Raw genomic sequence first — 12,014 nt, 5'->3', positions numbered from 1 at the left:
CATTGAAGAGTAAATATTGTAATCCTCTTGTACCTCTTAGTCATGGTCTCTAGGAACTATTCATAGACTTTAAGGCCTGAAGGGACCGTCTGATCATCTACCAGTGGTTCTCAGTCAGGGATACATGTGCCCCTGACGGTACGCAGAGGTCTTGCAGGGGGTACTTGACACATTTAGATCAATGTTTCTCAACTGGGGGTTGTGACCCCCAGGGAGGTTGTGGGACAGGCTTACGGGGATTGCATGTGCAGGGTTGGTGTTCGGGGGTGGCAAGCAGAGCAATTGCCCTACGCCCCATGCCACAGCAGATCCCGCAAAGCTAAGTTACATGCTTCAACCCCGCCGCCTCGGACTCAGGCTTCAGCCCTGCCACCTGGGGCTCCAGCATCAGACAAGGCTCACAAGTGAAAAACAGGCTCAAGTTTCACACTGAAATGTAAGTACAATATTTATATTCTAATTGATTTATTTTATAATTATATGGTAAAAATGAGAAAGTAAGAACTTTTTCAGTAACAGTGTGCTGTGGCACTTTTGTATTTTTATGTCTGATTTTGTAAGCAAGTAGTTTTTAAGTAAGGTGAAACTTGGGGTATGCAAGACAAATCAGAGTCCTGAAAGTAGTCTGGAAAGTTTGAAAACCAGTGATCTAGTCTGCCCTCGTGTATAACACAGGCCACAGAATTTCACTCAGTTATTTTTACAGAGGAAAAGACACATAAAAGCCCATCTGCTTTGAAAATAATTTAAAGTAACAACAAATGCTGCTGTAGAAGCCCTCACCATAATACTGTAACTTAAGGTTTGTGGCCTAATTGGTGTGCATGAATACTACACTGACAGTTTATATTAAACAGTAAGACCTGGAGAGCAGTTAGGTGAACAATGCAAAAAACCTCCAAACAAAACCCCACAATCTATTTTCAAGAATATTTTGGGGGGGAAGGAAATATTATTAGTAGAGCTCATTAAATGCAAAAAATAATTTGAGGAAACCATCAGCGGAAAAGGAGTATATTTAATGTCAGCAAATATGTATCGACTTTGTGAGTATTCTCATTTTAGGAGGAAAAAAGAAATGCAAGGGTGTTATAAATCTAGAAAGGGGAGTCTTTCCAGGGAAAAGCAGTTGGCCCTGAAGATTATAGTAGTCATCACAAAGTTTTAACAATGCCATTAAACTTGAATCTATATTAGGCTTTTACACTGTTAATCATCACTGTGGTACCTGAACACCTTTCACAAGCTTTAAAACTTTGGACACCTTAGAAAACTAATCAGTTTCTAAAGGGATAAGGAGTAAGGCTTGTGAAAGATTTGCAAAGAATGTCCAAACTCAAGGTACCATCCTCCAAAGGCTAACCATCAAACCCACTGTTTGTTCACTGCCCCTCCTCTTTACTGTCCCAGCCCATGATGCATGGATTCCATGCTTACTGCCCCACATTCCCACAATCTTGGGAGTGATACTGGGAATCCTTGTCCTTCCTGATCTCCCCTCCCACTCCTCCCCCCCCCCACCCGTGTCTATCTACTCAGTAATCCTGTGCCAGGGGCCCTGATACCTCAGAACCTTTTGCTCATGGGCCTCCTTACGGTGTCTGAGTGAGAAACACACTGAACATGCATATTCTGTCTCAGGACACTATTTCAGATGAATATCAGGCAAGGAAAACACTTCTGGGTTGGAAAAACCAGACTCACTTGTAGATGCTGCCAAAAACCACTGAATTCCCTTTGAGGGCAGATGCTCTGTATACTGCAGCTGGCAAAAATCACGGAAGGATATTTTCAAAAATATTTTTTTTTCCCTTTTAAAACTGACCAGTTCTTTAGAAGAATGTGATGTGTGTTCACAAGAGACTGGAATCTGGCCTTCTGACACCACTACAGAAGTTGAAACAATTCTTTCAGATTAAAAGTGGGATTTTGTTTTTTTAACATTAATAAAATATAACAAAGGAAATTCTTACATTAGAACAGGAGCTTATTTTTGGATAACTCACTGCTGAAAATGAATTTTGTATGCATAGTAACTGCAAGTTTTAGCTCTGTGTGTGTCTGTGCATGCTTGGAACTAAATACCAGTGGCGATCTGCATTATAGTTCTGTGTTGGCGGCAGCCACACTTGCATCCTTTTGCACTTTAATGATGAACTAGTGGAATGCTGATCCCGTGTCTTAGACATAAGCTCAGATCATGTTATGGGCACTGGTTTCTTAGACATTTATTGAATTGCATTTGAAACTGAATAGCTCTTTCTTGCTGCTACCTTTTGTTTTTTGAAGTACTGCTGAACTATTTACATAAAAGTCCCCTTTTGCGTAGTGGTTTTTCCTTTGCATCATAGTTATTTGTAAGAATGGGGAAGACTGTCTTGTAGAAATTTACAGTCCAGTAGATTGGTGGCACAGAGCAACATTCAGCTTGTTTATGTTCAGTGTTATCTGATAGAGAAAACCAGGTCAGTAGAGTAGCCCTCTAAGATACCATTTCACAGATTCTTAACACAAACTATAAAACATAATATTTGTTTTCCATTAGTCCAGTGAAGAGGCAAGCTCTTTCTGTTGCAATTCCAAAACCATAGAATGCATCAAAGATTTGGAGATAAAATTATATTACCTGGGTTTATCTTTCAGTTATTCCACTATAAATTCCACTATATTCAAGGGTTTATAACTTGGACATGAATATTTATTTTGATCTTTTTTCCGGCTTTTCCCTGTCTGCTTTAATCCTAATTTAAGAATAATGAAATTCAACCAATAAAAATACATTGGAGTGTGATTTTTTCCTTTCTAATTTAAAATGGAATTTTTGTTTGGGTGTGCTTGTTAAAGATGCTGCATTGGCAGCCTTGTAGACTGAAGTTCTCTAACCACAGAAGAAGGCACTGCACAAGCGGTAATAGTATAAGATTCAGTTCTGTCTTATAGGTACCATCAGTTAGCTTCAATCCTGTCAGCTGTATCTCTACAGCTGAGCAGGTAATTCACTGGTTATGTCCATTCAACCCTTACCCTCTCTGCTGTGGCTGCCAACAGGGGGTGCCAATTAATCTGAATTGATATACAGTACAGCAATGATGTGCAAACCAATGAAAGTGGACAAAGCCATGTCGCTGGAGTCAGAGCACTGGAAAATACACTACAGGTAAAACATCCTGCAATGCCAGTCACAGTAAGGAAAATTAACAATGCAGTAGCCTAGAAAATGTGCTAGGTGCTATAGAGACACAATCCTTAGCCTGAAAAGCTTACATCCTACAGAGTAAAGGTTGGGGGAAGGGGTACAAGGTGTTGGGAAAGTGGTCATGAATTGAAAGGGGAATCAGCTACACTGTATCTGCCGCTAAAAAAAAACTACACACACACACATATTTTTGGGCTCTGCTGAATTTGCAGCCTCAGCCCAGTGGGGAGTAACAATTATCACCTGTAAAGTTTAACTTAAAGGTGCTACTCTGGATAAACACTGGGCCCATCTTGTTAGTTTAGTGAATTTTACCCTATTTTTCAAATAATAGCATTTTACTGAATAAATCCAATTCATCAGACTCTGCATATTAATGTCAGGATGAGAGATGGACCCAAAGTGGAGTCCCAGTCTCAGTGATAATTCATTGCCCGGTCTGCTCCTGTGCCAATACAAATATGCAAAGTCACAATCTGATCCTGAGTGGATTGTCTGTTTCCACTCTTAGGACTGGATTCTATAACCTCTTCCTCTCATGAGTCGACCTGCTTCTTGGAGTTTCCTGGCTCACAAAGGGAGTGCTCCTGCTCCTATACCCATTAAGGGTGGAAACATGGCACTGCCTCCCTCCGGTCCCATATGCCATGGCTATTGCCATTAAGGACCAATGAATGTGGCTGGGTAAAATACTAATGTTTGCATATGCACAAGTTCTAGAATGTACACAGACGTTTGTACCTGAAAGTGCAGCTGCAAGCTTGTACATGGGCAAGCTGTGTGCACACACCATAGGAGGCTGGGTAGGGGCAAAGGTGAATGGGAATAGCAGGAGGCTTTGAAAGAACTATTATTTAAAAGGAATCTTTCCTCTTGTGCAATGAAACCCTGAATGAGGTAATAATAAAAAATATGTGTTTCTGATGTAACTCTTCTGCCAGGTGGAGCCAGCAGCAACCAGGACTGGGTTCAATATCCAAGGGTTCTTTTCCAACAATATAACACAGAACCAGCTCGAGCACCCACACAGTAACTTGGGAAAATTACACACCACCCCTGGGTGCCTCTGAGACGCAACACTTCCCCATTCACAAGCACAGAAATGATTGTAGAAAAGAAACTTTTAATGAATGGAGAGAAGTCAGCCAACATTAATTAGGGAAATTGCTGCAAGCAAGATTCATAATTATAAAGCTGTGAGCAGGACACCCACCCCTGAGTGCATGGGGCAGAGTCTTCTGCCTCATGTTTTTGAGTTCTACAACCAAAAGTTTCTGTACTGTGCCCCTCTGCACTCCATCACCATATCCCACTCACAGTGGTTGTCCTTGGTCAGTGAGAACCCAGGGTTCAGAAGTTTATCTGTGTGAGTTCACCTCCCACCCAGGGAAGAAGGCACTTTGCTTGTTCTGCCATATGAGCACTTGCTCACCGCCCTGCCAGCCGCTTGTTCCTCTTCACTTGTCAGTCACCTTCTGCCACCTGCCTCTTTGCTGTGACCTCTGCAGGTCAGTCTCTTGAGGTTCTACCCAGCTCTTAGTGATTTTTCAGCTCTTAGGCAGGTAGAAATGCTGTCCCACCACAGGTGATTGTCAGCTCTTTTGGGCACTTAAAATAACAAAAGGCTCCTCATAGAGCCTATTTAGTTCTATCTTTAAACAGTGGGGAGGAACAGGTTAAATCAGACTGGGTACCCTTAGAAAGAGTCCACACCTCCTAGCTGGGACACCTGTCCCCATCCCTTTTACTTTCATAGGGGTCTGGCATTCGAGCCCCTGGCTTAATGAGGTCCTTTCAGCTGAGGGTGACCCCCTCATTTGGGACAGGTTAAGCACAGTTCTGCTCCCCTTTATTCATACAATAAAGACAACAACATTTCACTACCCGTGCATTCAGTACTAAAGTGATTTGTAACCCAACACCAGCCAGAGTTGATCACTTTGAGCAACACTTGGAGGAACTTTATCTGTTGGATATCTAAGCAGAGTAGGTGTGTTCATGTAAATAGAGTTTGCTCCTGAAATCTCTCCCTCACCCAGCTAGCTGTCAGGGGAGAAGTCGTGCAAACCCTGCTTACAGTTGCATAACACTTTTCAGCAGTAGATCATCTGTAGTGTATTTATGCTCACAACCCCCCAGTGAGGTAGGCACTATGATCCCCATTTTACAGATGGGGAACAAAGAGGCTAACAGACGTAGTGGTGCAGGGATTGAACCCATATGCCTACATCTGAGGCGAGTGCCCTATGCATCTCACTATCCATCCTGCAGACTTAATGACTGAAGGCACTGTTAGTGTTCCAGAATTCTGTTTTATTTCATTTACACTGAAATAAGATATGACTGTTATGGATACATCTGGTGGACATTTTGTGAAAACTTTTTTCTGATGAAAAATAGCTTTTCAACAAAGCTGAATTTTTTGAAAGAAATTTTCTCTTTTTGTGGGAATTTTGACAGCTGAAAATTGATTTCTTTCCCTGACAAGCTAACATTTTAGACTTCGAGTGTTTGTGCTTTCAGCAACAACAAAAAATCATTAAACAACTTTGCTTAGAAACTCATTTTTCTGTGAACATTTCCAAAGAAATAAAATAAATAGTTAGTTTTGACCACCTTTAATTATAGATCTTTGCTGGGACTCTGAGTAAAGGGATGCAGTAAGGACCATGTCACTTATAACTGACCCTCCATAGAGTAAATTCACACTAGTAATTTGTAGAATGCACTTTTATAGAACCTTTCATTTAAAATATCAAAGCACATAACAAACAATAATAAATTAAGCCTCCCAACTCTCCAGTCAAATGTCCTTATTTTACAAATGGATACGCTGCATTACAGGGAGGCTAAATGACTTTTCACAGGTCACAAAGTTAATCTACGATAAAGTCAGGAATCCTGGGTCACAGTCCTTTGCTATAACCACTAGAAGACATGTCGTACTTTCTCATCTCCAGCTGTCTAATTTTTCATGATATAGGGCCTGATCCTTTAGCTTGGGCAAGCAAGTGTTTGCAAGATCAGACCCTTACATGAACAGGGTGAAATCCTGCATCAATGTCAATAGGCTGTGGATTTCATCCATTGTATCTAGGTTTCAGTGAGTTAAGGCATTTCCTTCTGTTTCATCCAGTGCTTTGGTGCTGTAAGTTGCTTACTTGCTGCAGCTCTGAGAAAGTTTATTTTGTTTACCAAATTACACAGATTGTTACAAACCATACTTAAAATGTGCCCATCTCCAAGCTGTCATATCTCCCACTCTTAGAGAATGTTGACTGTGATGTGGCCTTTTTTAGACTCTCTAATATAAACTGCATGTTTGTCATTACTGAGATGTTTTGGATGTGGTAAAGATATTTCCATCAACAATGTTAAAACATTTTGAATGGTAACTAAGGGAGTACACATGCTATAATGCCATAAATATTTGCTTAATTTATTATTAACTCCTGTAATATTTACAGAAGTAGTAAGATAACTCGGTCTCTACACAGTTCTTATAGGGATCACTTGTGTCCTGGCTTGCGGTAGCGAGACCCACCCTATCTAGGAGAGCTCTGTGACAGACTCTGCCTCAGGAAGCCAAATTCCCTCTTCGAGCTCCCCAGTGCAAAAGCAAGAGCATTCCCATGGCTACAGGGGGTGTAGCATGCTTCTTCTTGTTCACCCTGTCAGCATATGAATTTGCCTCCTCCTGGCCTCTGACTAGCCCTTCTGGGGGTGACTAGAAGATCCAGCTACCTACCATCACCTTGCTAAATGAAAGGATGGTGACTTGTTCTGACAGCTCCATCCCTGCAAGGGGACAATGTGGAGCCGTCATTCGGTGCCTCCCTGAAAAGCTTTGGAGAGGAGTGGAAATCTGTGGCCCTCCCTCCAAGAAGACATCAGTGGTGAATGGGGGCCCCTGGCAAAGGAAAGGTGCTAGGAACATGGAGGCTCAGCCCTGGGCCTGTTTTTTATTTCCAAATCTACAAGCTGAAATTGTTTTCTTCCACATTTTGAATCGGGCTGGATTCAGATCTAACATTGCAGATCCAAACACTAACAACTCTCAGAAACTTCAGATCCAGCGTTCAACCTCAAATTCATCTCTAAATGGAAAGATTGAAAAGGGAAAATAAGATCAATATTTATTTTGCTGGAAGAAGCCCTCTGGGGGAAAAAACCAGCAACTAGAAAAAACTAATACTGCAGAATGGGCAGGTTTTGTCACAGCCCTCACTACTCACTCTGTCCATAAAGATATGAAGTCTCCAGTCTTCTTCTCCTCATTTCCTTCCACCATAGTCATAGTTTTGTCCAGTGTTGGGCACATGATATGGCCCCGTCTGTAGCCTTTGAGAGATCTTCCAGGAATCGTCCTATGGCTTCCTGTATGTTGTTCTGGGTGCTAACTTTGCCTTTTGTCTACTCTACCTGTGCCTTGAAGGAAAGAGCGTGGTGTAGTTTCACTCCAGATTAGACAATGGGCAAATGATACCCCTTTCCAGATGAGGTTTAGTTGTCTATTGGCCTTACTCTTCAATTTTCTATCTTTAGATTGAATTTCCTTCCCTTGGTTTTTAAGCATTCAGTAGTAAGATTAAATCAAATCAGCTATATATTTGTTCCAAGGGTTCTATATTTTTAAACTGCTTCCTTTCTCCGTTCCTTTTGATTATCAATTTGAGGTTCCACCTCAAAGTGCTGATGATGGAAAACATTTCTGGGATGCTATTTCCTCCCCTAATGCACACACATAACTGCCATTACTCTAATAGGAATTACACATGTGCTTTAAGGAGAGCACAGACCTCTTTATTTAGAGAGTTATTTATTTATAATTCACTCCTACTTACAGAACACACTAGATTTTTTGTATTTCTCTTGCTTGTTTTTATTACTCAGCATATATATACACCTGAGAACATGATCATTGCTTTCTACGAGTTTTTAATCTGTTCCTACCCAAAGTTCTAATTCTTTACTGGAGACTTCACAATTAGCTGCTGGGGAAATTATTACAGTGCCACAAAGGATCAGGATTTACATGGGAATGAAACAGATTTTATAAGAAATAGAGGATTTATGCATCTATTCTTAATAAATGAGGGAAGAGAAATACATCTGGAATTCTTGGAATTAAAAGCGAATTGTCCCTAAACAGAAAGTTTTGCATACATTAATATTAATATTAAGCAAGAACAGCTCTTTGGGACTGACTCATTGTAGTCTTTACATTTGCATCTAAAATATAGCATGCAAATTCATTTTGGCCACCAAAATACTGAGGACACTGAACAATGACTTCCGTGGAGTTAAGATAGTTTGCACCATCTGAGGATCTGGCCCTGAATGCTCACAAACAGCTGCTTTGCATGTACAAACACTGCCATTTTATATTAATGTGATCTTAATTACTCCAATATTAATAACACTGTGAAATTTAAAATACTCTTTCCTGAATCTGATGACTGTTCCACTATGGATAAGGACTTAAGTAGTCATTGGGGTAGAGAGAGAATGACTGTGTAGTCTAGTGATTAGAGACACCACATGGGAAGTGCGGGGACCAGTCCTGCTCCTCCAATCACTCTTTCATTATTTATCTAAAGTGGAACAGTTTCAGGAGAGACTGAGAGAGCCCCATGTCAGAAATATTCTGTAGCTCAGTGGTTAGAGCACTCTCCTGAGGGGCAGAAAACCAATTTTTTATTCCAATTTTCTCTCCCCCACAAGCAAAGGGAGGAATTGAACCTGAGTTTTCCACATCCCAGGTAAGAGGCTAACCTCTGGGTTATAAAGTGAATACTACCACCAACAACTGCTCCTCTGGCCACTTTGCATGGAGCGAAGTAGGCACCTACTTTTCTCCCATGAGTACAGGGACTACAATTCTGCCTGTACCCAATGTTAGCGGTGAGAGCTATTAGTGGTGGGGGATGGGACCTTTTGCCCTCTCCCCATCACTAAACACTCATAAGAATCAGACAGGTTTCAGAGTAAGAGCCGTGTTAGTCTGTATTCGCAAAAAGAAAAGGAGTACTTGTGGCACCTTAGAGACTAACCAATTTATTTGAGCATGAGCTTTTGTGAGCATCCGATGAAGTGAGCTGTAGCTCACGAAAGCTTATGCTCAAATAAATTGGTTAGTCTCTAAGGTGCCACAAGTACTCCTTTTCTTTTTAAGAATCAGACAGTATGTGGCCCTTAATAATTATAGTATTAATGAAGACTTAATAAGCTGCATCCTGGTATAAAAATTACTCACTTTTCCAGTTCTATTAGTATTTTATTATATTTATTATTGTGGACATTAAACATCTGCGAAAGAGGAGGTAAAGATAACTGAGAATGACTGGAGAGGGTTTTGTTGCATCTACAGAGGAAGATTTTCTTACTGTGCTACTATGAGGCGTTTTTTGTTTTTGACTGCAAACCAAAATCTGATGTCTAGCTACAATTCACAGCCAATTACCTGTCTTTGCCTGCAGGTAGGCTGACAAAAATGCAAGATTATGGATTGAAAGACAGCTGAGCAAAGACCAGGTTTTTCCCCTTTATGGTGTGATTTTAGCAACCAGTTTGGCAACAGCCAAATCAATCAGTGCTTAAGGGCTGACATTTGCCCCTTTGTGGTGGGACTTCGATGATACATAGAGCCAGTCCAAAGTTTTTCATCTAAAATGGTTTGATTTGGTTTCATTTTTCAAAAGCTGTTTTTGTCAAAGTCATCTTGTTTTGACATTTTTGCAATGAAAGCTTTCAATTCTTTGTTTTAAACTGATTTTCAAACCAAAAATTGTTTGTAAATGCTTTTTAGATAGAAAGTTTTAAAAGGTCAAAATCAGAACAAATATTTCAATGTTATCAAAATGAAATGTTTCAGTTGACCCCAAATTAGCGTGCCTGTTTAAATGAAAATCACAGAATTTTCCATGAGATTGAAACCCAGTTCCTGCCCAGTTCTAGTGCTACGGCCCCCTGGTGGTGGCCTTCTGCACAGTTCACCCTAGGTCATCTCTAGAGGAAAATATCTTAAGTTATAGTTCAGGAGTCCGCGCAGTTCCAAGCCAAGTTCTGCTCTGCAGGAAGATTGGAGGCTTTGGATATGTTGTCATATACCTGTAAGTAAATGTTGCAAGGATTGTAATATATGAATTATTACAGTAAGACTTTATACCAGCTCCCATTGCAAAGAAACTAATTACAATAATTGTCCTGGTGAACCAAATCAAGTGAGAGATATGAAAGTCTTTAGAGAGCTACTAGGACTTATATTTGCTAGTTCATAAAAAACATTTGCTTAGAGGGTATGTTTGTCTGTGGCTTTGAGGAAAATTTGAATTAATATATAGCTCCACACGCTATAGCTTCCCAAATTCTTGGTTGAACCACCACTGCTAGAATTTTTAGATGAGAATAAAGAACTGTAAAAATGTAAAGCTTATGTAAAGGAATTTATAGGATATATTCTGATTAGTGAAGGCTCCTGGACACCTTGGACCAAAACCATCCCAGGAGAATAGAGTTATACCAGAGAACAGTTTGCCCCATTGAGTTTAAAAAGCTTTATATACTGGAAGACTATGCAAGTCCCTTCATCCAACTAGTTAAGGTTAAAATGCTTACACTCTACTTCGGCAAAATTCCTGTTGTCCTCCACTGACCACACTGCACATAGGTTCCCCATCTCCCATGGCAGCAAATGGGAACAGCAATAACTCCTACAAACCTGCTCTGTGTGGGATGGAGGGGATAAAGTGTACCCCTGTGAGCAGGAGCTGTGGGTGCGCGGCACCTCTACCATACCAACTTCTGTGCTTCACCTTACATACCCATGAAATGGATTCAGAATTCTCCTGCCTTCAATCTCAAAACCAGTCGTGTTATGTTTAACTAATGTAAAAGTGTTTTTTGATCCTCCAATGAAAGGTACCAGCACAGTGAAAGGAAATATTATTCTTAATCCTGGATTGTCTTCAAGGGTAAATACAGTTCATTCACTATTCAGACTTTTCTAAGTAGGGGCAGGCTATTATGCCAAATTATGCAATCAGCACAAAGCTTAGATCACAAGCCAGTTCGCCTAGGTGTTCAAAATGGGCTTATGTTTGTTGCATATAACAACTGTAGACATGTTAGAGTAAAATAATGTACTTAAACATGTACAGTCTTATTTTCAAAACATAAAATGAGCATGTAAAATTGGCATATGCTCCTTTTGCCCATGTTTACACATAAAATGGGTAATTACATGTTCTGACAAACTCATGGACACTCAGTTACCTATTTAGCGGATTCAAATTTTGCACGTAGTTGTGTACCCTAATTTAATGACTACTGCTTGCGATACTATAAGATAGGACAATTAGAATCTAAAGACTAAATTCCACAGTGTTCATTATGCTGAAGCCATGAGCAATAAAAAAAACACCTAAACTGTAATTTTCAGAAAATTGTTTGAAAACATTTTTGTACAGCTCATAAATAGCCAATCATAAATATGCAAAGAGAGAACAATGGAAGCAAGATATCTCTGATCTCCACCTGAGGCCCTCAAACAGATGTAGTGTAAAAGATGTGATATATTTTCCTAAACACTGAATCCAAGGCAAGAAAATTAGTTAATAAGTTTAAAGGAATTGGAGAGGGCTCTATAGAGACACAAAGTATAGCCAAGACTGGACTTCAGCCAATACAAACATCAGCTTAGTCAAATGTTAAAATTTCTACCTTGAAAGTAATGGTCTTTTAATTCAATTTAAATTTGTATTGGCTATTTTGATTTGTTTCAGGTTTAGTTTTATGAAGCCAGTTGAAATATCAGGCA

The sequence above is a fragment of the Lepidochelys kempii genome, chromosome 6 (assembly GCF_965140265.1).
Source record: "Lepidochelys kempii isolate rLepKem1 chromosome 6, rLepKem1.hap2, whole genome shotgun sequence".
NCBI classification, from domain to species: domain Eukaryota; kingdom Metazoa; phylum Chordata; order Testudines; family Cheloniidae; genus Lepidochelys; species Lepidochelys kempii.
This window is presented reverse-complemented; position numbering follows the sequence as displayed.